The 25,882-nt window shown below is 34.9% G+C and overlaps 1 pseudogene; it reads left to right on the forward strand.

Moving 5' to 3' along the window:
* Positions 1-24,237: 24,237 nt before the first annotated feature.
* Positions 24,238-24,981, forward strand: LOC116545699 (annotated as a pseudogene).
* The last annotated feature ends 901 nt before the right edge of the window (positions 24,982-25,882 follow it).

Consider the following 25,882-nt stretch of genomic DNA (forward strand, 5'->3'; position numbering starts at 1 on the left):
GACATTTATTAAATGGCTTTGACAAAAATGCTGATAGTGATATGGAGAGTAAGCTCCAGGCTGGGTGGTCTCAGATGGAAAAGAGAAACTTGTTGGGGACTGGAGCAAAGGTGACTTGTTTCAGCAAAGAGACTGGCAGCATTTTGCCCCTGCCTTAGACATTTGTGGAACCTTGAACTTGAGAGAGATGATTTAGGGTATCTGATGGAAGAAATTTCTAAGCAGCAAAGCATTCAAGATGTCACTTGGGTGCTGTAAAACGTATTTAGTTTTATAAGGAAAGAAGAGCATAAAAGTCTGGAAAATTTGCAACTTGACAATGTAATAGAAAAGAAAATCCTATTTTCTGAGGAGAAATTCAAGCTTGCTGCAGAAATTTGCATAAGTAATGAGAAGCTTAATGTTAATCCCCAAGACAATGGGAATATGTCTCCAGGGCATGTCAGAGTTCTTCACGGCAGCCCCTCCCATCACAGGGTGAGAGACCTAGAAAGAGAAAATGGTCTCAAGGGCTGGACCCAGGGTACCCATCCTGTGTGGAGCAAGGAACTTGGTGCCGTGTCCCAGCTGCTCCAGTCATGACTAAAAAGGGCCACAGACTTGCACCCTCTACAGCCATGGCCTTGGCAGCTTCCAACTGGTATTGAGCCTGCAAGTACACAAAAGTCAAGAATTAAGGTTTGGGAACTTCTACCTAGATTTCATAGGATGTATGGAAACGCCTGGATCTTCAGGCAGTTTGCTTCAGGGTCGGGGCTCTCATGGAGAACCTCTGCTAGGGCTGTGCAGAAGGGAAATGTGGTGTTGGAATCCCCACACAGAGTCCTTACTGGGACACCATTATTCTAATGGGTTATTATAATAATCAATATTTCAGCGAAAAGAAAGAGGGCCACCATCCATTAGTCCCCAGAAAGGTAGATCCAGTGACAACTTGCACCATGTGCCTGGAAAAGCCACAGATACTCCATGCCAGCCTATGAAAGCAGTTGGGAGGGAGACTGTATCCTGCAAAGCCACAGGGGTGGTGCTGCCCAATGCCATGGGAACCCACCTGTTGCATCCGAGTGACCTCGATGTGAGACATGGAGTCAAAGGAGAACATTTTGGAGCTTTGAGATTTGACTGCCAGGCTGGATTTCAGATTTGCATGGGGCCTGTAGCCCCTTTGTTTTGGCCAGTTTCTCCCATTTGGAATAACTTTTTTACCCAATGTTTCTACTCTCATTGTATCTAGGAAGTAACATAACTTTAGATTTTATAGGCTCATAGGCAGAAGGGACTTGCCTTGTCTCAGAAGAGACTTTGGATTGTGGACTTTTGAGTTATTGCTGAATGAGTTAAGACTTTATGGGACTGTTGGGAAGGTATGAATTGTTTGAAATGTGAGGACATAAAATTTGGGAAGGGTCAGGGGCAGAATTAGATGGTTTGGCTGTATCCCCACCTTAACCTCATCTTGAATTGTAACTCCCACAATTCCCACCTGTCATGGAGGAACCCTGTGGGAGGTGACTGAATTATGGGAGCAAGTTGTTCCTGTTCTGTTCGCATGATAGTGAGTCTCGCAAGATCTGATGGATTAAAAACTGGAAATTTTCCTGGAGAAGCTCTCTCTTTGCTTGCCTCCATTCATGTAAGATGTGACTTACTTCTCTTTGCTTTCCAACAGGATTGTGAGGCCTTGCCAGCTATACGGAACTGTAAGCCCATTAAACCCTCTTTCTTTTGTAAATTGCCCACTCTCCCATGTCTTTATCAGCAGTGTGAGAACAGACTAATACAGCTATTTCCCTCGATTTGTAGGTGATCAAAATGACGTCTAAACTATCATTAAGAATAAGAGAAGAGATTTGTTACTGGTTCTGTCTGATTTCAAAGCCTATGATTGTAATGCAGAAATCAAGTTAGTTCCTCAGGATAAGTTTCAGGGACAATGAATTGTTGATACTCAACTACAGTGTTATTTGAGTTAGATTTTTGTTTTGTCTTACTTAGAAAAACTGATATAATAAACTTTTCCATTATCTGAATGGAATTTTCTATTTTAATTTCTAATCATTGTTGCAAAGCAGGTAAATTTTCCCATCTATATCTAAGGTAAGAAATACAAGGTGGTCATAATGTTGAGGAAGGTAAAAATTAGACTGATATTTGTGAAGGAGAGAAGTTCCACAAATTTATTCTCTCTTCTTCAGTGACAGGTCAGTCTTCTTTCTCTGCTAGGACAGGGCTACCTACACTCTCAATTGCCTACAGTGTCTCCAGGCAAACTGTGCCAAATATGTAAGTCCCTTCCGATTTGTTGCACTTAATATTTGTTCTTTAGTCGGAATTGTGAGATATCGAGTTCTTCTCTTGGAATATAACATGATGAGTCCAAGTACTTCCTGGCTCCTAAATGCTTCTCAATGGGATTATGAAACCTCACCTGACATTATGCCTCATCTTACTTAGGCGCTGCTTTTTATAGAAAGCTTTCTCTGTGCTTACACTAAAGATTCTTGTGATTTTGATTTGCATTTCTTTAATAAACATGATGTTGAGCTTTTTTTTTTTTTTTGACATGGAGCCTCTCTCTATCACCCAGGCTGGAGTGCAGTGGCACCATCTCAGCTCACTGCAACCTCCGCCTCTCAGGTTCAAGCAATTTCCTGCCTCAGCCTCCCATGTAACTGGGATAACAGGCATCCACCACCATGCCCTGCTAATTTTTGTATTTTTAATAGAGAGGGATTTCACCTTCTTGGCCAGGCTGGTCTTGAACTCCTGACCTCATGATCTACCTGCCTCGGCCTCCCAAAGTGCTGGGATTACAGGTGGCCTTTTTAAATTGTTTGTTGGAGACTTGTACATCTTCTTTTGAGAAGTGTCTGTTCTTTTCCTGCTTTTTTAATGGGTTTTTTTTTTTTTTTTTTTTGGTTTTTGGCTTTTGTGTTTTGTGTAAGTTCCTTATAGATTCTCGATATCAGATCACTGTTATGCATAGTTTGCTAATATTTGCTTTCGTTCTGTATGGTGTGTCTATGCTTTTGATAGTTTTTTTTTTTTTTCCTCACAGAAGCTCTTTAATTCAACTGGGTTTCACTTGTCAATTTTTTGTGTTTGTTGCAATTGCTATGGGCTGTTAAGCCATACATTTTCTGACTATTAGCCTATTGCCAATGTCCAGAATGGTATTTCCTAAATTTTATAATTGCTGAAATACATGCAGCCATGCTACAACTGTTACTCACAATACACTCTGGTATACAAAATAAATCTCAGGTTTTTTTTTTATTCTCATAGCTATGCTGATTATTCATAAGCCAGCACCTGGCTAGTTAGCAAAGAGAAACAAATACAATCAGTCACACTTTCAATGTACAGGATTTTAGTGCTTCCCAGTTTCAATGGTTTCTTTTTCATGGATTCCTCTCTTTTATGTAAACGCACTGTTTCTTATACTAAGTCTTTTATTCTTCTCCATGATGGTATTTTTTTTTTAAAGGAGAAGTCAGGTTTGTGTGACATCTGGCAGTGGAGGGAGACAAAGACCATAAATCCTTGCAGTACCTTCTAAACCATTCAAGCCTTTGGTTAAAAAAAAAAAAAAAAGACTGACTGCTATGCTCTTCCATTTGGACTGGTGATTTCTGAATTGTGACTCATCCAATCTTGTCCTTTGGAATGTCGTAGTAACCCTGCCATTGGAATCCCTGACCTTGACCATTGTCTTTATCTTGAATTCCCTACAAGTAACAAATTCATTGTGCATTGTGACTCAAGACGTTTACTGGACCTTGACTGTGATAGGACCTTATTACATTGTCACCAGGGCGTCAGAGACTTCTGAGTCTTCTTCTTAGTTTACATAGTCCTTTAGCAAATGAGAATTACTGACTCAGTCTAATTTATCCATCAGTCACCCCTCACCATTCTGGCATGATTATCACTTCTTCAAGTTGGTTGTTCCCTTGAGGACATTTACAAAAAGCCTGGTATATCCACAAGATACTTAGAATTGTACACTTTTAGCTTCCTCCCTCTTCCATCCCTGTGTCACTGGGCTTCCTGTGCTTCTTTTTGGAATCTGAAGTGAGGAAGATAGAACAGACTGATGTGGTATCTTCTCACAACTCACCCTGTCTCTTCTTTCCATAAGCCATCCAGGTCAGAAAGAGTAGTAGGTCTTTCTCTGTCCTTATGCTGTATTCCTGTATTAGATTCTCCTGCTTCTCTAAATATAATTAATCTTTCAGTCCAATTTTGTGCCATCATAGCAGATGGAATTCAGTAAAGTGATGAAGAACACAGTCTTTTGAGCCAGCTTTTCTGGGTTTAAATTCCAGTTCCATAATTATTGCATATGTGACTTTGATAAGTCATTTAACTGGACCTCAATTTTCTTTTCACTGAAATATGGATTATTATAATATCTACTACAAAAAAAGAAGATGAAATGAATTAATGCAAATAAATGTCATAATAATGCCTTGTACATAAACCTCCACATATATTAGCATTTATGATTAGTCTAAATCTTACATAAAATGATATTAAAAGAACATTTCAATTTTTGTATTTCTTTTGAAGTACTCCCTAGTATGCTTAGCTTTTTCTTATACTTTCCAAACTAACTAGAATTCTAACCCTTAGCCACCTCAAACCCACCACATATATAATTAAAACCTCCTAAAATCCAGAAAAAAACAAGAGACACATCTCATGATATATGTTCCACTGCATTTGGTTAAACTTAGTGGTAAGTGTCTTAGCTTCTAACCCCAATGTTATTCCATGTTCTTTTTTGACTAAAAACAAAATATAATTCAGACTCCAGTCTCAGTTGTTAGTTTAACAAAGAAAGACGTTTCAGATGAGCCTGCTATTGGAAGATAAAGGCATGGTTTTACTTCTGGTTTTTCAGAGCTCTGGTCTTAGATTTTCTAATTCTCCAGAATTATGGCCTTACATACTACAATAAAATAATTTCTTTAACTTTTTATTAATTATCCTCTTCCTCTCTTCCTCCTCCTTCTCTGTTACAGTCTCTCCTCTCTGTTTTCCCAGTTAATACAATACATGAGGTCTTTCTCCAAAATAAGGTCATTTTATCATATCACAAGCCAACTGCAATTTAGTTTCGGCTTCAGTTCAGCTTATTTATTTATTTTTGAAAAGCAGTTTAGTTTGTTAAGAATGCAAGCTTCTGTTGCAATTACTTGTGGTGTTTTTATCATGAAGTCTTTGTCCATGACTATGTTTTGAATGCTATTGCCTACGTTTTCTTCTAGAATTGTTATGGTTTTGGGTTTTACATTTAATACTTTAATACATCTTGAGTTAATTTTTGTATAAGATGTACGGAAGGGGTCCAGTTTCAGTTTTCTGCATATCGATAGCCAGTTTTCCCAGCATCATTTACTTAATAGGAGATCCTATTCCCATTGCTTGTTTTTGTCAGGTTTGTCAAAGATCAAATGGTTGTAGACATGTGGCGTTATTTCTGAAGTCCCTGCTTTGCTCTGTTGGTCTATATGTCTGTTTTGAAACCAGCACCATTCTCTTTTGGTTACTTTAGCCTTGTGGTATAGTGTGAAGTCATGTAGCATGATGCCTCCAGCTTTGTTCTTTTTGCTTAGGATTGTCCTGGCTATATGGCATTTTCTTTGATTCCATATGAAATTGAAAATAGTTTGTTTCTAATTCTGTGAAGAATGGCAATGTGAATTTGATGGGAATGGCATTGAATCTGTAAATTACTCTGGGCAATATGGCCATGTTCACGATATTGATTCTTCCTATCCATGAGGATAGAATGTTTTTTCCATTTGTTTGTTTTCTCTCTTAATCTTATTTCTTTGAGTAGTGGTTTCTAGTTCTCCTTGAAGAGGTCCTTGACTTCCTTTGTTAGCTGTATTCCTAGGTGTTTTCTTCTCTTTGTAGCAATTGTGAATGGGAGTTCACTCATGATTTGGCTCTCTGCTTGTCTATTGTTGGTGTAAAGAAATGCTTTTGATTTTTCACATTGATTTTGTATCCTGAGACGTTGCTGAAGTTGCTTATCAGTTTAAGGAGACTTTGGGCTGAGATGATGGGATTTTCTAAATATAAAATCATGTCATTGGCAAACAGAGACAACTTGGCTTCTTCTCTTCCTATTTGAATACTCTTTATTTCTTTTTCTTGCCTGATTTCCCTTACCAGAACTTCCAATACTATGTTGAATGGAAGCAGTGAGTGAGGGTATCTTTGTCTTGTACAGGTTTTCAAAGGAAATGCTTCCAGCTGTTGCCCATTTGATATGATATTGGCTGTGGGTTTGTCATAAACAGCTCTTATTATTTTGAGATATGTTTCATCAATACTGAGTTTATTGAGTTTTTAACAGGAAGGGTGGTCTAATTTTATTGAAGGCCTTTTTTGCATCTGTTGAGATAATTATGTGGTTTTTGTTTTTGGTTCTGTTTATGTGATAGATGACATATATTGATTTGTGTTTGTTGAACCAGCCTTGCATCCCAGGGATAATGATGACTTGATCATGACGGGCAAGACAAAATTGACAAATGAGATCTAATTAAACTAAAATGCTTCTGCACAGAGAAAGATACTATGATCAGAGTGAACAGACAGCCTACAGAATGGAATACAATTTTTGCAATCTACCCATCTTACAAACATATAGTATCCAGAATTTACAAGGAACTTAAACAATTTATAAGAAAAAAACATAGTCCCATCCAAAAGTGGGCAAAGAATATAAGCAGACACTTATTAAAAGAAGAAATTTATGCAGTCAGCAAATGTATGACAAAATCTCAACATCACTGATTATCAGGGAAATGCAAATCAAAACCACAATGATATACCATCTCATGCCAGTCAGAGTGGCAATTATTAGAAAGTCAGGAAAATATAGATGCTGGCAAGGCTATGGGGAAACAGGAATACTTTTACACTGTTGGTGGGAATGTAAATTAGTTCAACCATTGTGGAATACAGTATGGGAGTATCTCAAGTATTTAGAACCAGAAATACCATTTGAACCAGCAATTCCATTACTGGGTATATACCCAAAGGAATACAAATCATTCTACTATAAAGATACATGAACATGTATGTTATTGCAGCTCTACTTACAAAAGCAAAGACGTGGAACCAATCCATCAATGATAGATTGGGTGAAGAAAATGTGATACAAAATCGCCATGGAATACTATGCAGCCATAAGAAGAAATGAGATCACGTCCTTTGCAGGGACATGGTTGAAGCTGGAAGACATCAGCCTCAGCAAACTAACACAGGAATAGAAAACCAAACACCTTTTGTTCTCACTCTTAAGTGGGAGTTGAACAATGAGAACACACAGACACAGAAAGGGGAACAACAAACACCAGGGCCTTTAGGGGGTTGGGGTGCTGGAAGAAAACTTAGAAGATGAGTCAGTAGATGCAGCAAACCACCATGTCACACATATACCTAGGTAATAAACGTGCACAATCTGCACATATATCCCATTTTTTATTTGTTTTTTTTGTTGTTGTTTGTTTTGTTTTGTTAGAAGAAAAATGAAAAACAACTACAACAGAAAAGAACGCAAGCTCCTAGAAGAAAAGTGTATTGGAGGGTGGCTAGGGGAAGGGGAGATGGTGGTGAAAGAACACAAGGTTTCTATTAAGAGGAGTAAGGTTTAGTAATCTATTGCACAGCAGTGACCATTTTTAATAATAACTTATATTTCAAAATTGCTAAAATAGTAGATTTAAAATGTTCTCAAAACCAGGAAATGATAATGTGATGAACTGATAGATATGAAGTTTAATCATTTCTCAGTGTATGCATATATCAAAAGATCATATTGTAGCCCATAAATATATACAATTATTAATTGTTATTAAAAGTTTAAATGAGCTCTTTGGCACAAAAGAAAGAAGAAACAAATATGTGGTCGAAGGCAATATTTATTAAAATAGATAAGATGAGGTTACAGATTTGATCTAATGATACATTTCCATTTCTCTCCTTTCTTTTTCCTTCCTGTGGCCCTCTTAGATCTTTATTTTTGTTCTGCCTCAGGTTGGAATCCTGGCCTCTTAATGACTTGATTTTCAATAGTCCATAGCTCTATAATTAGCCAGTGTTCATATAAATTATACTAATAGTCCTTAAAATATTGTGGTTATATCTGTACATACTATGAGAATGCATTTTAGTTCCCAACAAACAGTCAAGTTGGGGTTTCAGTTTCCACCTTCTCTGACCCTATGTTTATCAAAAGTAATTTTTTGGCTTATTCATCAAATGTATTGGGAATTTCAAAAGGCTAAATGTTCTACACTCACCTATTCAAATGACTATCAGCAATTATTTAAAAATAAATGTTTTCAAAGCCATCTGTGGTATATGTTACGTTTTAAATATACATATTTTACATAAATGAAAATACCAAAAATACTGATTTTGTTTAATCTTTTTTCTTTTGACTTTGCTAACTTTTTTCTATTCATCTGACCCATATTCTACCAAATAATTCACATACACAATTCAGCATGAAGCTTCTGCAATTTTAACTATATAGAAAAATACAGTCTTTTGTCACTTCATAATTTAAAGTGGAATTAATTTTCTGCTTTTTTTGGCGAATAATACTTTATGAAAATCCCCCTGTTTCAAGAGGCATAAATGCAATTAATTGTGTTTAATGCCCGCATAATACATCATAGTGGGGAATAACATAATTTATTCAGTTATCCTACAAATGATAGTAATTTATGTATTTTTTCACTTTTTATCTAATAAAAATTGTGCTTGCCATAAAACGTTTGATATTTATATTATTATACAATGGTATTATATTTTTATGGAGTACATATCCCAACACAAGATTATGAGTTTCAAAGGAAAATTTATCTTAATACATTTAATTTGTGCTGCTCAATTTTTAGCCTTAAAAACCAATTTAGATTTTTACAAGCAATGGAAGAGTGTCATTTTCCAGTCCCCAAAAGTAATGGCACCTCTATGTCTTTTTAACTTTTTACATACAAAATGTAAGCTGATACATATAAAATAACAATTCATTATTACCTATATTTTTATTTACCTGAATACTAGAGAATTTAACAATTTGGATTACTTTTTGGTGAATTTCCTATTTATATCAATAGATCATTTTTTTTTTGATATTTGTGTCTTCTTCAAAATGATTATTGTTTACATTACAAATATGTTTTCCATTATTATACATTTGTTATTAAGTTTTATGCAGGCAGGTATTACTATCTTTCATTGGTTTTTTTTACAAGTTTTTTTTTTTTTTTTTTTGGTTGTTGTTGTTGTTCCTTGGCTACAGATAGGGGTTTAATTTTAGTTAAAGTTGTACAGTCATGCAGTGATAGAAATCCATGCCCTCCCTATATAAGCCATAACAAAAAGGTAGACTGTATCCCTGCTGACATGTGTAAAGGCATCCTCCTTCCTCTCTGTTTTCCATATATTCTCTGATAATTACAGAGAAATTCAGCTCAACTATTCAACTAATTCTGGGGGTTAGTCAGACTACTTAAAACTGTTGCGAAGCATTCTTAAGCATTTCAATTGGGAATAAACAGGAGGCAAAACGCTCTAATATGTTGATGAGACATCTGCTCCCAAAATTGGTAGAGAAAACACAATACCAGCTCTTACTTCCCTAAAATTCAGGACATCATTTCCTATAAGCTCAAATTGTCACTTAACTTCGGAGAGGCAGATTAAGTGATTTTCATGTAAAAGAAAGAAGACATTTTCAGGTCATTAGCCTGCTTAGAATGCTTTCTTTGACACTGCTACTCACATATGATATATATACTTTTATGGAACACTGGCTATGACGTCTGATCAATTCTATAGATCTTTACATATTTCCTTTACATTGGAAACTATAAAAATATAAAATATTACCTCTTGGGCAATATTTTACCCAAGGTTGCAAAATGAGTTAATACTTATTTGCCATTTTGTTGCATGTAGTAGCCATGATAAACCAGATTTTAGCTAGTCATCACTTCTTTCAGAGACGCAAATACCATTTTACAAGCAAAATACAATTTGGTGAATCATTAGTGTCTCAAACCTGAGTAACTCCGTTATAATGAATTCACTATGTGAAGAAAAATGACTGACACTATCCAAAATCTCTGAATTTGTATGCATTAAAATTACCATACAAGATATGGTGGGGAAGGGAAGAGAAGAATTAATCATTTTTATTAATATGATATTCAAAAAAATTTTACTTTCTCCTCATTTTCAGGACTAACATATCATGTCTGACACATTTATTTTTGTCCTTCACAGTGAGATACATTTCATCTTTTGGATTATTGGCACAGAGTAAAAGAGATAGTCTTGCTGAGGTCCATTAATTGTTTCATATATCACTTTAGTAGTGACTCAGCATCTCCACTACATAAGTTCAATTTTTGCCTGTGAAGTATTATTCATGTATTTGTAGCACAATTCAGAGGTCCACAATTATTTTCCTACATGGAAAGAACATTCTTCTCATCAATCCACATGGCATGCTTCCCGAAACATTTAAAATGTGATGATCATATTTTACATTTTAAACATCCTTAAACCATGTAGCAATACATTTGTGATCCTGGTCAAGTCACTATCTCCCTTCACTCACTTTATTTATGAATATACAACTATAATACTACAGAATTTACATATATACTAATTACATTATGCTTGAAAAGCTTTCTTTGGAAATGTTATAATTTTGTGTAGACTAAAGTTAAGCTAAAATATAGAATTTGATGTTTATCAATCAATATCCATTTACAGACAGGTCTGCAAATAAAGAACAATTTGCATTTTGTTTTTCTCTATCTTCTCCTAGTATACATCATCATTTTTTTGATGATTTTACTCTGTCACCCAATTTGTTGTATATCAATTCCATCTTATAGATTTATGAATATGAGATTGCATTAAGTGAGCTATAACCAAGAATATTTTACAGAAGTTTAGAAATTCCATCAATAAAAACTAGCTGTTTTTTCCCCCTGATTTTAAAATAAGTTAGTTCACCACCTATCTCTTTACTTATGAATGTGGTTGCTAAAAGCACATCTGGATTTAACAGGCAGATCTGGATTCGGTAGATAAGGTGGCTGAAGCAGTGAAGGCTTTCACAGAACTCTTCTAACGTGTTACAAAAAGTTGCAGAAAAAAATCTTTTTAGAGATGTTTTTATTTTTTGGCATTAACTAGTTGAAAAGACCAAGTAATTTGTCTAATAGATTGACACATATTTGGTGTGTGGCAAGTTGTCTTTTTCTGATGTTGTTTACTTTGTTTCTCAATTCATCCTATTTCCTGTAGAACAATAATTACAACCAGAAGTTTGATTCAAGTTATGTTCAACTTTTGTGGAACAAAAATAATAATGCTTCTGTGTAATTTCTATTGTGCTAAATTATTACACACAGAATGTCTGTTTGTTCTATATTTATTAATGAAAACCCTGACCAATGGGTAGAGTGCTACCAGTCTAATCACTCTACTATAGAAATTCCTTACCAAAATTTCAACTAATCATTTAACATCATTTAGATTATTGTTTAGATTGATTGTTTCACTATATGTTAAGAAATGTTAATATTCCAATTTCCCTTTCTTTCTGAATTTATTAGATAAAATTATTTTCTAAAGAATTTCCCCTCTTTATCCTGTTATGGTAAAGTCAATAAAGTAGATGAGATAAATGTTTGTTTCTAATTTTACATTACCAATTTTCAGAACAATTTGTTATTAATATCATTATGAATTTTGGAATTTATAAAAATCAATTGTAGTCTTTCTCATGCTATAGTCTACTTGGTTCAGAAGCAGAGTTTTGGGAGGTCTCCTGAGATTTTTGAACATGAAATTTTTTTTTTTGATAGTTTATTGTTGCTTTGTAGCCCAGAAAATGCCTGTAGGGAATATAGAGAGGCATATTCCCAGACATACATGGATTGATTTATGTACTGGGAACATGGAATCAACTCATGAGCCCATTGATGGTGAATTGGATGAAGAAAATGTGGTACATAACACCATGGATTACTACACAGCCATCAAAAATATTGAAATCATGTCCATTACAGCAGCATGGGTGTAGCTGGAGGTCATTAACCCAAGTGAATTGATCGGGGAACAGGAAAGCAAATACAGCACGTTCTCGCTTATAAGTGGGGCTAAACACTGAACAATAGATACTGCAGACTATTAGATGGGGGAAGGAGGAAGAGAGGAGTGTAAGAGCTGAAAAACTGCTTATTAGGTACTATGCTCACCACCTGGATGACAGGGTCTGTACTGCAGGCCTCAGCATCATGTGATACACACATGCAAAAACCTGTGCATGTTCCCCTGCGCCTAAACTATAATTTGAAAAAAAAAATCCTTACTTTTTTTTGTTTTGCAGTGATATTTAGAGGCTGTAGTCTAGGAGGTAGACTAGAGGTATTGTTTAATATTCTAGAATAATGAAAAGACCAAGAAACTGTGTATATTAGGAAGAGAGCAAGCATTTAGAAGTTTATACTAATATGTGCAATTCAATTTTAAGAGCCAAAGTTTCCACATAAGTTTCCAACTATATTGTATCTTCTTTCAACTATCATAGTTTTAATAACAATGTGATTATTAAAATTATTATACCAAAATTTAGTGAAGATGTATTTGCAAGTATTTTGCATATATCACAAATCTTAAAACTTTTTGAAATCCACTATAAACTATATGTTATGCACTTCAGCCTGAATAGCTGAGCAAGACCTTGCCTCTGAGAAAAAGTTTATTTTAAATTTCTCTAAAAAGTAATTTGTTTACTCGTGTAGTTCAGTTCATTTGTGTCATTATTCCTATTTTAAAAGGCTGCTTTGCTTATTTTGATATACTTTTTATTTCAGATAACTTTCATACCAAAATATATTTTATAAAGAAACATGAAAAAGGAAATTACTAGCCACCTTAACACACAAGTACAAATTTAAATTCTAAATAAACTATCGAAATGAGACCCCTATTGTATGAAAAATATACTGTATCATGATATGTTTCAGATTATTTCAGATAATGTTAAATTGTTACCCTTAAAAAATTGATTTAAGTTATTTAATCTAAGTAAGAAAATTTATATGATCACCTCAATAACATTTTAATTACTTATAATTAATATATACTTATGACAAAAAATGAAAACTTTCACAACTGGGAATGGAAATGAACCCCTTTAATCTGGCAAAAATATATAAATTATTAAATCAAATGTAATATTTGAAAGTTTTTTTTCTGTTGTAAATAAGGTGAATACTCCCATTATTAAATGTACAGTTAGTGTTAGTTCAGAAAGACAATTTTGTAAGTTATAAACCTTGTAGTAATTAAAGCAAATGTCTAATTATTTTCAAGTGTTATGATTGAGTAAATAGGAAAATTTTTAAAATACTCAACAAAATTCTTATATTTCATGAATGACAATAACTTCACTATGTAAAAGTGAAAAATAAAAATGAATATGTTCTTATATAAACTTTGGAAGTAACATTTATGAGAAAACAAACTTTAAAAAGCAATGAGAAATAAGTTCCTCAATAATAAATATAGCGATATACTTGTAGAATGTGTGTGAAAGTTTATATATTATTTTTAAGAAACAAATAAAGATTTTGAGAACTATATCATGTTTATCAATGTGAAAACATAATTTTTTAAAATTTTAGTTCTCCCTAAATATCATGAAGATAACAATTCTCCCTATATTAATGTATTGATTTAATATAATAAAAACAAATTAATATCAGTTTTTTCAGGAAACTGACAAACTTGAAGACTAATAATAGTAATCAAGATACTCCTGAAGAATAATAAAGACAGAATTAGGAAAGTGCTTTATCAGATTTCAAATATTTTCACAATCATAATAATTACCACTATTGGAGAGATGCAGTATAGATCAATTAATTAATGAAAAATTAGAGAGATCTCAAAAACAGACTGCAGAATACAATAAGGCTTATAAGGCTTGTTATATGACAAATATTTTAATACAGTAGGGTACATCTGATTATTTAATGGTAGGTTGCAGAGAATATGGAAAGGAAAGCAGATCTCTATATAATTCTTCCTATAAAATTTTGTTTTCAGTGCATTAAATTAAAACTTAAGTGAAAAAGACCACTCTAACATTTTAATGTAAACCTATAGAATAATGTCTTTAGGACTATTGTCACTTAGCTTTTACTATGTAACAAACCACAGACAAACTTAGTGGCTTAAAACAACAGTTGCATATTTGGTTTATGATTCTCTTTGTCAGAACTTTGGATTGGGAGCATATGGTTTTTTCTCCTTATTTTACTTCACCTCACTCATGCATCTATAGTCAATCGGTGGTCAACTAGATGGCCCTGCCATCTAGCCTTACTTCGTAAGGGCTATGGATTGGGGTAAGTGGAGATAACTGGATCACATAACAGCTGTGAATTAACTTGAGATGTCCCTACAGCGAAAGGCAGGTTTCCAAGAGAACGACTGAAATACACAAAGCCCCAATGCCTAAACATGGAACATGCATAATGTCACTTGTCAAAGTGACAAAACAAGGTATGGTTTCAGATTTCAGAAGCAGATATAGACATGCAGTCTCTTGCTAAGAGTAGTTACAAAATCACATTGTAAGTGCCCAGCTACAGGAAGAGAAATAATTGTAAACACTTTTTTTTTTTTTAAACAAGTCACTAAAATCTAAATTCAAATTAAAAAAAGATATTGCAAAATGGACACAAATTTACAAGCCATGAAAATAAACAATAAATAAAATGAATTCAAATGAATAACATCAATAATAAAATACATGTAAAGTAAATGTAAAAATAGGTGTTTACAAAACCTATTTAACTGAAAAAATTGGTATCAAAAGTACATAATGATGCAATATGTTTCCATATTGACCTCTGGATGGTCATTTGCTATTGCACTAAAATGCATGGTATTGATGGCCTTCCTTTTATTTTGTACCTCAGCTTGAATGTCTGGAATGGATGATATGGCTTACTTCTTTCACTAAATGTTCTCTTCACAAAGGACCACATCCTTTAGAAAGATATACCAGGTTCCTTTCCATATGGCAGTGTTCCAAGAGTTAAAGCTTGATGAAGTGTCTTTTCATCATGTTTGTCGATTTTTCATTGGACAAGATAAGCTAAACGGTCAAGCTCTAAGTAATCTGCGAGTGACCTATACAAGGGCATAGACACCATTTTCTTTTGAGTCACTAATCTGGGAATTTGATACATGAATAACAAATGTTGCCAAAATCCCAGTAGTTTAAGGGAAAAAAAAAAAGATTTTTTTACCATTCACATTATTGAGAAACCTTTATAGTGTGGCCATGGCTCTACTTTATATAATTTGGGATTCTAGCAGACAGAACAGCCGCATTTGAAATATCCCTTATACATTTAGACCAAAGAAAATAACTTGACCACACCTATTTTAAAAAGAAAGGAGTATATTATTATCCCCCGGAGAGGAGTACTTCACAGAAAATGGGTTGTATAGCAACAATGTATAATACAGTTCATATTCTCAATAACACTTGATAAGATCCAATTTATTAATGTGTATCTAGATGCAATAACATAGTTTCACACTGTGAAAAGTTTTGCATTAGTCTAATGACTAATAAATGTAGGAATATTTTTATAGATTGATTTATCATTGTACTTTCTGGTTAAATGCCAATTTCTGTATTTGCTCTAATTTTATTATATTTCATATTTGTTTACAAATTCTTTAATATTATTTTGCATACCTCCTAGATTCTCCTCCACATATAACATTCAAAACTGAAATAATAATTTGCCCATATGCTGGAAATCTTGGATGTTGTTAGTGGCCAGATGAGTCAATTTCCAGAAAATGCTCTAGGCTAAAATAGTCTCTACCAACAACTGGTTGGTAAAGAGACATAAATATCTAGGCTCACAGCTTTAGTTCTGGGCAACTCTGGTGGGTCATGCCTGGTCCAGAGCTACCTTGCCCAATCATGCTGCCTTCCCTTACTCAAACGTGTCAACCCTAAGAGTTCGCCTTAATAGATAACCTACCTGCAAATCTGCTTCAAGTTGGACTCCCAGGAAAACTGATCTACAACACATTCCATTCTACAAGAAATGCTCCAAATGTTGATTCTTATGTCTGAGTATTCACAGATCTATTACACTTTTAAACAACTGTGAGTTAAAGACAAATTTATAACTCTTTTATACTCAGCATGTAAGCTCTTTTCTCTGAGACACAGTGGCTTAATTTTTCTTACTATTTGTTCCCAGTTACTCGTGACTACTTAATATCACTGTTCAGTGTTTCTAGGCACACGGCCAGGTTACAAGTCCAGCTACAGAGTTTTAGCATTATCCTCCCCCAAGCCAAATATACTTAAATGAGTATTTAATTGGATTAATTAGAAAATTATCACTTAGTTTAAGTAGTCGAATTGTTCTCAACATTGGCAAAAATCCCAAAATGTACAAACTGAATTAAATGTGTGTTACCAAGGATAAGGCAAAATGAATCTTATTTAAAATGTTAAAGTATAAATAGTAGATGGATATATATATATATATATACACACACACACACATATGTTTTTATACACATGTATAAACTTTAAGCACATTACAAAGTAAAGATTTATAAATAAAAGGTATGGCAATTATCTATTCCAACTGTCATCTTTCAGAAAATATAATTTATTTCAACAAAATTAATATTTAAAGCTAAAAGTGAAACTTTTCATAATATGTATAGATACATATGTATGTATAGAAGAGCAACTATTTATAGAAAAAGTACAGTAAAGAAAATATTGTCATTCACAGTGTTACAGAGAAACCTTATTCAATATTTTGTTACTTTCAATTTTTTTTTTGTTCTTTTAAATAGATGAAGTTAACATTAGATAATCTAAGACATTAATATTAGCCAGGTTAGCTAAACTTAATAGATAAGATTAGTTAATATTAAATGCTATATTAGATAATTTGTATCCAGCAAATACTTATTTTGTGGATAACATGTACATTTTGTTTGTTTGCTTCTTGAGACAGGATCTCATTATGTCACCCAGGTTGTAGTGCAATGGTGTGATCATGGCAGCCGTGAGCTCCTCGGCTCCAGGGATCCTCCTGCCTCAGCCTCCTCAGTAGTTAGGATTACAGGTACAGGCCACTATACCCAGTTAATTTTTAATTTTTAAAATTACTTTCTAGGCATGCGTTTTGCCCAGGCAGATCTGGAACTCCTCAGCTCAAGAGATCCTCCTGTCTCGGCTTCCCAAAGTGCTGGGATTACAGGCATGAGCCACCACACCCAGCCAACATGTACTTATAACTGTTCATATCACTGAGAATAGAGTAGTGAAGAGAAAATTCTTGTTCTCATTGTATTTTGTGGGTATGTGTATATATAAATATATATCTGTATTTATACATAATGTACTATATAAATAAACATATATACACACACATATATATGTAAGGAAAAAACACAAACATAAGTAATAATATAAATCTTTAAATAGTGCTATAAAGAAAAAAACTACAGAAAGAGTTTCAACATTACCGTTGAAAACTGGCACAGGACGAGGATGCCCTCTCTCACCACTCCTACTCAAGGTAGTACTGGAAGTTCTGGCCACAGCAATCAAGCAAAATAAAGAAATAAAGAGTATTAAAATAGGAAGAAAGTAAGCCAAGTTGTTGATATTTCCAGATGACATGATTCTATATCTAGAAAACCCCAACATCTCAGCCCAAAAGTTTCTTAAGCTGATAAGCAGCTTCCACACAGTCTCAGGATACAAAATCAATGTGCAAAAATCACAGGTATCCCTATACAGGAACAACAGACAAGCAGAGAGCCATATCATGAAAGAATTCACAGTCACAATCGTCACAAAGAGAGTAAAATACCTAGAAATGCAGCTAACAAGGGAAGTGAAGGACCTCTTCAAGGAGAGCTGGAAACCACTGCTCAAGGCAATCAGAAAGGACAGAAACAAATAGAGAAACATTCCATGTTCATGGATAGGAAGAATCAATATCATGAAAATGACCATATTGCCCAAAGTAAATTATAGATTCAATGTTTTTCCCATTAAACTACCATTGACATTCTTCACTGAATTAGAAAAAAAATTATTTTTAAATTCATATGGAACCCTAAAAGAGCCTGTATACCCAAGAAAATCCTAATGAAAAATAACAAAGCTGGAGGCATCACACTACCCAAATTCAAACTGCACTATTCAATATAAGACTACAGTAAAGAAAACAGTATGATGCTGGTATTAAAAAAAAAAGACACACAAGGCCGGGTGTGGTGGCTCACGCCTGTAATCCAAGCACTTTGGAGGCCAAGGCGGGCGGATCACCTGAGGTTGGGAGTTCAAGACCAGCCTGACCAACATGGTGAAATGCCGTCTTTAAAAAAGAAAGAAAGACACATAGACCAATTGAACAAAATAGAAAACCCAGAAAAATGATTGCACACCTACCACCATCTGATCTCTGACAACTCTGATAAAAAATATCAGTGGGGAAATATGCCCTATTTATTAAACGGCACTGGGAAAACTGGCTAGCCATATGCAGAAAATTGAAACTGGACCCCTTCATTACACCTTATACAAAATTAACTCAAGATGGATCAAACACTTAACTGGAAAACCCAAAACTCGAGAAACCCTAGAAGAAAATCTCTGCAATACTATTAAGGACATAGGCACAGGCAAATGTTTCATTATGAAAATGCCAAAAGCAATTACAACAAAAGAAAAAATTTACAAATGGGATCTAACTAAACTAAAATGCTTCTGCACAGAAAAAGAAACTATCGCCAGAGTGAACAGGCAGTCTACAGAACGGAACATTTTTGCTGTCTGTCTATATCACAAAGGTCTAATATCTCAAGTCTACAAGGAGCTTTAAAAAATTACAAGAAAAAAAACTCCATAAAAAAGTGGGCAAAGAACATGAACAGACACTTCTCTAAAGAATACATTCATGTGGCCAACAAAGGTATGACAAAAAGCTAATCATTGATCATTAGAGAAATACGAATCAAAACCACAATGGCATTCCATCTTACACCAGTCAGAATGGCAATTATAAAAAGTCAAGAAACAACTGATGCTGTTGAGGTTGTAGAGAAGCAGGAACATTTGCACACTATTGGTGGGAATGTAAATTAGTTCAACCATTGTGGAAGACAGTGTGGCAATTCCTCAAATATCCTGCAATCCCATTACTGGATATATCCCCAAAAGAATATAAGTTGTTCTATTATGAAGATACATGCACATGTATGTTCATTGCAGCACTATCCACAATAGCAGATAAACAGAATCAATCCAAATGCCTATCAGTAATAGAAAGATTTGAAATAATGTGTTACATATACACCATGGAGTATTATGCAATCATAAAAAAGAATAAGATCATGTTATTTGCAGGGACATGGCTAGAGCTGGAAGCCATTATTCTCAGCAAACCAACACAGGAACAGAAAAACAAACGCTACATGTTTTTACTTGTAAGTAGGAGCTGAATGATAAGAACACATGGACACGACTTGCAGAGGAGGTAGGTGGAACAACACACACTGGACCCTGTCAGTGCAGGTGGGGGGAGGGAGAGCATCAGAAAGAATAGCTAATGCACGCTGGGCTTAGTACCTAGGTATGAGTTGATCTGTGCATCAAACCACTGTTGCATGCCTTTACTGATGTAACAAAGCTGCACATCCTGCAGATGTACCCTAGAACTTAAAATATAAGTTGAGAAAAAGAAAAGAGCTTCAAGAGTAAGAAATATAATCTTATACATATTAAAAGAAAATATTTTTGTAACAAGGTATTATTTTACACCTGAATGAACTAGAGTCATAAATTTGTGCAGAAGGCGAAACTGCATATGCAAAAGTAAATAACAGAACATTACTGGTGTGTTTTCTGAAAAGAAAGCCAGATTAATTGTAATAAAAAGAGAAAGGGAGAAAGTAATAGGAGATAAAGGCGTGGGTGGGGATCATGATGGGGAAGCAGATTGCATATGGATTTCAGGATTAATGTAAGACTTCGGATTTTAATTTAAGAAAGGATAGCCTCAGTGGCATTTGAACTAGAAAGTGACATGGTCAGATTCATGTTTTACAGAGATCACTCTTATGGTGTGTGGAGAATAGGGATTGTATCAGGACAGAAAAGTTGGAATAAAATACCAGTTAATTAGCTATGACTAAAATTTAGTAAGATAGCATTCCAATCAGGATCATAACAATTGGAGATACTGAGAAGTTGTCAGACTCTGCATAGACATTTTGCATGTAGAAAATCCTAGATTCTCTAACATATTGAAAACACATTTTCAGTAAAAGAAAACACCATTAAGCCCATAGATTTGGCCCCAAAAGTGTGTGTGTGTGTGTGTGTGTGTGTGTGTGTGTGTGTATACACATGTGTGTCTATTAATGGTTTGTATCTTCTGCTAAAATGTAGAACCAAGAACGTATGAAATTTTATCTTCTTAATTGCTGATCCCTAGAGCCTAGAATGAATGTGGCACATAAATGCTCAGTAAAGGAATGGGGTATACTTGAGGTGGGAAGAAATAATTAAGCTTCCGAAATGGAAGTTTAAAATACCATTGATATATCCAAATACATAAGCTGAGAAGGAAGCCCTATATGTAAGACTGGATTCAAGGAAAACATCAGTTTATGGATTTTAAACTTGGAGTAATCATTATATTTATTAATGGTTTCCAACCTTGGCTGTTACTAGAATTACTGGGTGATTTTTTTTATATATACATATGTGTCTGGATCTCAGGGAAAAACAATTTCCTTAGAGTTGAAAAAAAGGTGATCTGTGCATTAGTGTATATGTAGGTATATTGAAATAGCCCAGATGATTCTAATGTGGAGCTGGTATAAATGCCATTTCAAATGAAGGGTTTGTGCAATTTGACTTAAAGCTGTGGTTCTAAATCTTGACTGGAAATTAGAATCTACTAGGGGAATTGTTTAATAATGTTTATGTCCAGGTTATTCTCGAAGCCAATAAAATAAAAATCATGTATTTTTCAATTTATCAAGGTTATACCAACATGCAATCAGGTTGAGAACCAAGGACCCAGAGAATGGTTGTTGATAAATAAATAGAACATGTCTGAAATCTGAGCCTTGGGCTATTTCACATTTAATAGGCAGAAAATTGGATAGACTCCAACAAAGAAGAATGAAAAGGACCAGACAAGTAGGTTAAGAAGAAAGTGTGAGTGCACTGCCTAGATGAAAAGTGAAGATGATGTTAGATCAAGTGTGTTAAGTTGCTGCTGATACTGAGTTTAACCATAACTATGGGTATAGGCTTGTGAAGGTTGTTGTTGAGCTACACAGAAGCACTTTTGGTGAAGTTGTTGATTGAGTATTGGGGAGATCAACAGGCAACAAAGAAGACAGACAGTGAGTTGGTACCAAATTTGTAGACATTTTTTTCCTGTGAAAGACAACAGGATGTTGGGGTGGTACTTGGAGAAGAAATGATGGACAAGGGAATACTATTTTTTAATTGAATACATTACATTATATTTGTTAGATGGGAATGATCAAGTAAAATGTGAAAAAAATGGGAATGTAGAAAAAGAGGGAAACATTGTATGTATGACACTTGAGTGGGGATGACCAATGTTATCCTCTTGTGCACAAGTAGAGAGACTGGTCTGAGAAAGCTGCAAGGAAGGTGATCCATGGACAGTAGGCAAGTTAGCATATGTGGAATCAATCTCGGGAGGTTAGTAGCTTTGTTAGTGTGGAAATATGAAAGATGTCTTCATACTGATTCCAGCTTTTTCACTGATCATTCAAGCAGGAGTCAGGTTATTGGAGGAAGGTTATTGGTGAGAAAAGCAGGTGCAGTAAAGTCATCTGTGAAATAAGAAAATAAATTGATGGTGAAATCATTAAATTTTATTTTCTGTTCACATTGTAAAGATTTTGTACACACTCAAAGTTGTTGCATTAATTTGTACCTACAGGTTCAATGCGAACGGTGCTTGCCTAATGCCATTTGTCAGTTTTAAGTTGGGGTATTTAGGGGAGGCAAGAGTTATAACAATGTTTTGAGATGATCAAAGTTTTCAATACGACTTGTTGGCCTTTTATCATCAGTAATTATCTAAGAAGAATGTCCTCTCCCAGAATGTCTCAAAATATTTCATGCAAATAATATTTTTTACATACCTATTTGGGATGAAAATTTCTTTTTATGCCTGCTCACCAGGTAGATAAGTGTTCTAATTGAAAATTTTAAAAATATTGTGTTTGTTCACATTTGCCATGGTTTTGAAGCAGAAAGATTCTTCTTTACTGGAGAAGAGGCTATTTCAATTGATATAACAAACGATCACCAAAATTGGATTGGTGCCTGTCTTGTCCACTGAGGCCTATGGAAGGTAGCTTGGGTTATGGAGAGCATCATCTCAACGACTCTATGTTAGGACAACTGGCAAGTTAAGAATTTGTTTTTGTTGATGACTGTTGTGAAATCTTTGTTCTTGTCTTCTTGGTTTAAAATAATTTAAAAGAGACACACAGCAAAAAAAGATGCAGCATGGAGCAGCATATTGCAAAGGAGAAAGAATATTCTGAAAGCTAGGTGCAGAATAGACAGTACATCTGGAGAGACAATTTAGAATCAGCTGCCTGTAAGGATGAGACAGTGTTCACTGTTACTGGGGAAACTCCCTCCATGGGATTCTTACATGATTATTCATAAGGAGCTAGGAAGGCGTGCTACCTACTAGTAAGCATGTTTCAGGTGGTCCTCTGAGTGCATGCTTATTCATACATCACATGTCTTATTTGCATTTAGAATATCCTCCTGGAGTGTGTTTTTTACTATTATAATGAGCAAAGGGTGAGTTTAAAGATAGGTAAAATCAAAATGTGCAAGCTGTCTACGGGGGAAATTTCACACTGGAGGTAGCTTGGCTTGAATGGGCTTGATTACAATGCAAATGCTGGGGCTTCATGTGTTGATGGTGAATGGCTATGGTTGCCATCCTGAGGACAGGATTACTTCTTTGACTACCTATCCTGCTTCAGTTTGGCAAAGTGCTAAAATGGAGGAATAAACTGAATCCCTTTGAATTGCTTTTGACAATTTATGCCTTTTTTTTTTTTTTTTTTTTTTCAAAGTGAAAACTTGGAAAATGAGCTATCTGCCACTGGGTTCATAAAGGTACTGTCAGTTGCCACTTAAAATATCGGGACTAAAAGCAATTTCTAAACTTTGTAAACTTTTTTGTATAATGCTAAAGAATTTTAATTATTATTATTTATTTTGGTCAGAATATACTTATTACCTCCAATTTGACTTTGAATTTTTTTTTTTTTTAACATTCATGGTTTGGATTTGTTTACTCCTGATCTCAGCTGCTAAGGCTTGGTAAAGTACATACACACACACCAAAAGAAAGTCTGATAACATTAAAACAACCTCTCTCCTGACTTATAGTACTATACTTTCTACATAATAATAACAACATCCCTTCCATAAAATATATGATAAAATATTGATCAGAAAAAAATCTCTAAGATTATATTTTGAAATAAAATACAAAGAAACAAGTGGAGAGAGCTAAATTTGAAACTAAAAACCCACAAAATTATATTTAATTTATGACAATATACATATTACTAAAATGTATTATTATTAGGTGTTAATAATACATCAATAAATTATGTTATTATTTTAAGTTATTTTTATATTATAATCTTATGGTAATTTTATAAATATGAACAAGTGAGACATTTATTTTATAAAAAATTTTGATGAAAAACTATTAAAGGGAAGCATCTTTGTGTTCTACGAGTTAATACATATAAGAATCTAATTTAACAGTCATATTTGAGGAATCTACCAATACAATCCTTATTTTATAGATAAGTAAATAGAAAATGAAAAAGCTTCATCAGCAAATTGAATTCTAAAAGGCAGTCTAAGAATATTTCTGGCTGTAAATTTAACACTCATGTCTATGATACATAATTAATTATAAAAAATATTTAGGAACTTAAGTAACTATATTATGCAATATTCTACAAATAACTTTTCTGAATTATATAGTTATTGTACATAAGAGAAATATGTTAAATGTATCAGAGACCAAAGTAAGCAGTAGGACCAAAGAAAAGGAGAGGGAGGAACAGGCTGGGAGTCCTACATCAGCATCAGCTCCGGCTCCGGCATCCACCTTCTCTCGCACGTCTATCGTGCCATCCAGCCAGGACATCTGCAAGATCTGCCACTGTGAAGGAGACGACGAGAGCCCCCTCATCACCCGCTGCCGCTGCACAGGAAGCCTCCACTTCATGCACCAGGCCTGCCTGCAGCAGTGGATCAGGAGCTCCAACACGCACTGCTGCGAGCTCTGCAAGTACGAGTTTGTCATGGAGACCAAGCTGAAGCCACTGAGAAAATGGGAGAAGTTGCAGATGACAGCCAGCGAACGCAGGAAGATTATGTGCTCAGTGACATTCCACGTCATCGCCATCACATGTGTGGTCTGGTCCTTGTGTGTGCTCATTGACCGTACTGCCAAGGAGATCAAGCAGGGTCAGGCAACAGGAATCCTGGAATGGCCCTTTTGGACTAAATTGGTAGTTGTGGCAATCGGCTTCACTGGAGGACTTCTTTTTATGTATGTTCAGTGTAAAGTATACGTGCAATTGTGGAAGAGACTCAAGGCCTATAATAGAGTGATCTATGTTCAAAACTGTCCAGAAACAAACAAAAAGAATATTTTTGAAAAATCTGCACTAACAGAGCCCAGCTTTGAAAATAAAGATGGACATGGAAAAAAAGAGAGATCCAAGATGGCTGATCACTAGCAGCTCTGGATTGCAGCTCCCAGTGAGAGCCCAGAGAATGAGAGAGGACGCCACAATTTCAGGTGAATTTTTGTTGCTTACGGACTGGGAGATTCCCAGCAGAGGAGCCCCTCGGGTCGCCAGGGCAACTCTTGTGGCCAGCGTGGTGGTTTTGCCAGCGCCTTGTCTTGGCGGTTCTTGGTGCAGAGTCAGAAAAGCATCATCAATCTTAATGCCGCTGTTTTAGCAGGTGCAGTGGGTTGCTCAGGTTCCAGCGCTGGGAATCAACAAGTTGGACGTCCACTCAGAAACCTAATTAGAAAGTCGGTAATTACAAAGAAGACAGATGGATAAATTTATAATGAAGGGAAGAAACTAGCCAAAAAAGGCTGAGAATACTCAAAATCAGAATGCCTCTCCCTCTACAGGGGATCACAGTTCCTCATCAGCAACGGAACAAGGCCTGATGGAGAAAGAGTGTGTTCCATTAACAGAAGCAGGCTTCAAAAGGTGGATGGTAAGAAACTTCTGTGAGTTAAAAGAACTCGTTCTAACCCAATGCAAAGAAACTAAGAAATTTGAAAAAAGGTTTGATGAAATGTTAACGAGAATAGACAATTTAGAGAGGAATATAAATGAATTAATGGAGCTGAAAAACACAACACGAGATCTTTGCGAAGTATGCACAAGTTTTAAACCTGAATGTGATGAAGAGAATGAATCTAAGCTGGAAAATACTCTTCAGGATATTATTCAGGAAAACTTTCCCAACCTAGCAAGGCAGGACAATATTCAACTCCAGGTAATACAGAACACCACAAAGATATTCCTCAAGAAGACCAACCTCAAGGCACATAATCATTGGGGTTGAAATGAAGGAGAAAATACTAAGGGCAGCCAGAGAGAAAGGTCAGGTTACCCA

This window comes from Sapajus apella, unplaced genomic scaffold, assembly GCF_009761245.1.
Source record: "Sapajus apella isolate SASKATOON/1434 unplaced genomic scaffold, GSC_monkey_1.0 scaffold5, whole genome shotgun sequence".
Classification (NCBI taxonomy): Eukaryota; Metazoa; Chordata; class Mammalia; order Primates; family Cebidae; genus Sapajus; species Sapajus apella.